The 4,791-nt window shown below is 43.1% G+C and overlaps 1 pseudogene; it reads right to left on the bottom strand.

Moving 5' to 3' along the window:
• Positions 1-1,879: 1,879 nt before the first annotated feature.
• On the bottom strand, positions 1,880-4,415 carry LOC145064466 (uncharacterized; annotated as a pseudogene).
• Positions 4,416-4,791: the final 376 nt, after the last annotated feature.

Genomic DNA, 4,791 nt, shown 5'->3' with positions numbered 1-4,791 from the left:
CTTTTTAGAGACTCCATTCTCTACCAAAATTAAAGTTTTTCAAAGTGACGGGGGTACGGAATTTCTAAATAATAAAGTAGAGGCGTTATTAAATAAACATGGTATATTTCATCGCATCTCATGCCTGTATACCCCCCCAACAAAATGGGTGGGTTGAACACAAACATCGTCACATTGTGGAGACAGGCCTCGCCATGATGTTTCACACTCACATTCAAATTTCTTATTGGGATCATGCTTTTAGCTCCGCCGTGTATGTTATTAATCGTCTCCCCACGAGGTGTTGTCCATGAAATCCCCATTTGAGGTCTTATTCGGACGGGTGCCATCTTATGAGAATTTTTGCATTTTTTGGTGTCAAGTCTATCCATATTTCTGTGACTATGTGGACCATAAGCTTTCTCCGTGGAGCATAACTTGTGTTTTTATGGGTTATCACACTCAATATAAAGGCTACTTGTGTGTCAATCGGGTTTTGACACGGGTTTTTGTTACCCACCATGCTCGGTTTGATGAAGAGTGCTTCCCGTTTCGTGACACCCACACAAATGCTCCTATTGGGTCCTTAACCTTACACACATTTCTTGGCGATCAACGCCCCACCGTTCTAGTCCCCGATGACGCTGTCCCGGCCTCTCCAAGTACCCCAGGACTCGCTGCCCCTTCTCCTTGTGCTGTGTGTGCGGATTTGGATCCGCCAGCTCCCTCGGTAGCGACTCCTGCATCTGAATCCCTTACTGCTACTTCACCGGAACCCGAGTTCGAGTCGCCTTCCGGGTATGACTCTGAACCGACCACTGGTCCTCCTTCTGAAACCACCTTCGAGTCTGGGTCGATGTCTGATTCCGAGCCTGATATGCCTCCAACCTCCCGTTCGCCCCCACCTTCGCATCCGATGACCACGCATGCCAAAGCCGAGATTTTTAAACCACGATACCGTACTGATTTGGAACATTTAACTTCTCATGGCTTGTTTTCGTAGGTCTTTTCTGCTGATATTCCCTCATCCTATTCCACTGCTTTGCGTGATCCTAAATGGTGTGAAGTGATGTGTTCCGAGATGGCGGCTCTTCATCATAATCAGACGTGGACTCTTGTTCCTCGTCCTACCCACGCTAATATTTTGGATTGCAGGTGGTTGTTTTGCACCAAATCTCGAGCCGATGGGACTATGGAGCGTCACAATGCTCGTCTCGTTGCTCAAAGGTTCAGTCAAGTTCCGGGTAAGGTTTTTTTATTTTTCAGTTTTTTTCTGATATCGATTGTTTTCCGGTGACCACGTCGACTTCCCACTTCCGCCCACTACCGACTTATTACTTCTGGCCACCACACCACCCACCGCCACAAAAAAGGTAAGTTTTTTTTTTGTTTTTTTTGGTTGGATATTGTTGTATGAAAATGTGAAATTTGATATATCTTGTTTGATTTCATGTTTATAATTCTTTGAAAATGCCTACTATGATGAATGATGAAATTTGTTGGGCATGATTTGTTTGATTTTGTATTTAGATTTGTATATATTTGTATTAAACTGGAATTGGATGTATTCTATGTTTAATTGTATGAAATTGGAATATGAAAGTGGTATTGCATGTGTAAAATGAAATGGAAATTGGAATTGAACGTATTGTATACAGTATGAGTATGTGATATTTAGGTTTGATTAATACTTTGAGTGTATAAATTTGTATCTATTGGAATTCTAGTATATATGTATGAAATTGGAATTGTTGTATAAGTATTGTAATAACTAGTAACAAGATCAAGAAAACTCTAGCTATCTTGGAAAAGGTTCCTTCATTTTATTATTAATTCTTTATTACACCATCAAAAGACGTAGTAAAAATATAAGTATTGTAATATCAAGAACAAGAAAAGTCTATCTCTTGCATACGACGCCTCGCCCTTCTATGCCGCTTTGGCAGCTCAAGCCTGGCAACTGCAAGTTCAATGAAGAACCGTCTTCCTGGCTACCCTTAAACTTAGCAACAGAACAATCAGTTGCAAATGAATTGGTACTCACAAACTTGCTATATCCTCCCATCACAGGCATTAACACCCCCATCTTCACCTTGCTCACATAGTCATTCCTATAAGTCTGCCCAAGAACTCCGTCCACTTCATTACTCAAGGAGAAGAACTTGAACTTCAGATTGAGATGGGCAAAGCAATCGTCATTGGTTATATCATACTTATGGATTCTTGATTCTTCTTTTGTTATTGGAACCACTTTGGCTGTGATACTGAAGAGGTTTTCAACTTCAAAAATGATATGGTTGGTGTCATGAATCCTAGTGATTGATGTCGTAGAAGATTGCCATTTGGCACCTTCGTTTTTTGGGAGAAAGATGTTTTCCCCCATCAAATGTAACAGAGATACGGTCAATGGTGTCATCCCAAGAGGAAGTCTTTTGCGCGCTGATTTGTACTTTGTGGTTATCAAAAAGAACCCCAATAGATTGGACCCAAGTAAAGTCTCTGCCCATGTTTTTGTTTCTCTTGCCAATGAAGTGGCCATTGATGTGGAGGTTGTTATCAGCAACAAGGCAAAAATCTTTATCCCTCTTTCCATGGAAGTAGAAAGTGATGCCATCACCACCAATGAAACGAGGATCTTGACACACTGCTCCAGGCATATCACAATCTGTAATTTACCAAATAGATATAAATCATTTATGAGATAAAATGCTACCTTAATGTAATATTTAACCATAGCATGCATGTGTAAATGACGGAATTAAATCTATTGGATAATGTCAATGTGACTCTTCATAAAACAAAATATTTAGTATTTAGAAATAAAATGAAAAAATAGAGTTATGAAGAACTTACTGCAAACTGGCTTGCAACTAACACAATCAACTTCAGATTGACCAGGACAAGAAGCAGGGCAAACATGCTCGAATGTGTAACATTTTGTGTAGTTGTGATTTTTGCACTTGACTTTCTTTGGCTGAGAAGGTGGAGTAGACCATGTAGGAGGTGCAGGTATGGATGGTGTTCGTGGTGTTGGTGGTGTCCACTCTTTTTGTGGTGTAGGGGTGGTGGGAGGTGGTGTGGATGGTATTGGTGTTGGAGGTGTGGACTCTGTTGGTGGTGAAGGGATGGTGGGAGGTGGTGAGGATGGTGTTGGTGTTGGTGTTGGAGGTGTAGACTCCGTTGGTGGTGATGGGGCAGTGGAAGGTGGTGTGGATGGTGTTGGTATCGGAGGTGTGGACTCTATTGGTGGTGAAGGGGTGGTAGGAGGTGGTGAAGATGGTGTTGGTGTCGGAGGTATGTATTTTGTTGGTGAAGGGGTGGTGGGAAGTGGTGTCGAAGGAGTTGGTGGTGAAGGGATTAGTGGAGGTGGTGATGACGGTGTTGGTGTTAGAGGTGTGGGGTGTATTGGTGGAGAAGGAGTAGTGGGTGGTATGGATTCTGTAGGTGGTGAAGGTATTGTGGGAGGTGGTGACGACGGTTTTGGTGCTAGAGGTGTGGACGGTGTTGGTGATGGAGGTGTGGACTCTATTGGTGGTGAAGGGGTGGTAGGAGGTGGTGAAGATGGTGTTGATGGCTAAGGTGTGTATTCTGTTGGTGGTGAAGGGGTGGTGGGAGGTGGTGAGGAGGGAGTTGGTGGTGAAGGGATTATTGGAGGTGGTGATGAAGGTGTTGGTGTAGGAGGTGTGAGGTCTATTGGTGGAGAAGGAGTAGTGGGTGGTGTGGACTTTGTAGGTGGTGAAGGTATTGTGGGAGGTGGTGAGGATGGTGTTGGTGCTAGAGGTGTGGACTCCGTTGGTGGTGATGGGGCAGTGGGAGGTGATGTGGATGGTGTTGGTGTAGGTGGTGTGGACTCTGTAGGTTGTGAAGGGGTGGTAGTAGGTGGTGAAGATTGTGTTGGTGTCGGAGGTGTGTATTTTGTTGGTGGTGAAGGGGTGGTGGGAGGTGGTGATGAGGAGAGAGTTGATGGTGAAGGGGTTGGTGGAGGTGGTGATGATGGTGTTGGTTTTGGAGGTGTAGGCTCTATTGGTGGAGAAGGAGTAGTGGGTGGTGTGGACTCTGTTGGAGGTGAAGGTGTGGTGGGAGGTGGTGCGGATGGTGTTGGAGAAGTGGACACTGGTGGTGAAGGAGTAACAGTGGGAGGTGTTTCTATCTCTGGCGGTGATGATGCAATATCGCCACCACAAACAGGTTTGCACGATTGACAATTAACAGTGCAGCTATCTGGACAAAACTTAGGACAAACATGCACCAAGTTATGACATTCTTTGTAACTCGGATCCTTACAAGTTGCATGACTAGGGTTGTTAATTCCAGGTGGAGTTTGTGCCTCACCAAGAACCACCAGAATGAACATGACAACCAGCGTAACATGACAAACCATCGACTGAACCATTGCAGCCCAGACTTAGAACTCTAAATAGTGTAAGGGAAAGGTCTACTGAATTGTTATCTATGTATTGAATTGGACAATTGGTGCTTATTGACACTGATAATCTCCATATATATAGTTAAATGAATGCATGCATCTCCATATATAATCTATCAGGTAACAGTTAAGTACCTTCAGTTCAAGGTATCTTTCAGACCCCTTCATACTGCTTTTTGTTAAATATTGCACATGCCACATGCAATACTTAATTTCTACAAACTGAATCCAGCTTGTGAGATACTACACCAATGTTAACGATCAATTAGAATGGCACCAATAGCGATTCAAGTTGTGGTAATCTTTATAAAAATAAAGTTGTATATATGGTAGTTTTTGAACCCAAATCGGTAGAATGAGTTTTTAACCTATTTCAATAAAAGTGA

The sequence above is a fragment of the Lactuca serriola genome, chromosome 7 (assembly GCF_051521515.1).
Source record: "Lactuca serriola cultivar US96UC23 chromosome 7, Lser_US96UC23_V15, whole genome shotgun sequence".
Taxonomy (NCBI): domain Eukaryota; kingdom Viridiplantae; phylum Streptophyta; class Magnoliopsida; order Asterales; family Asteraceae; genus Lactuca; species Lactuca serriola.
The sequence above is the reverse complement of the archived record's forward strand: the minus strand, read 5'-3'. Positions and strand labels throughout refer to the sequence as shown.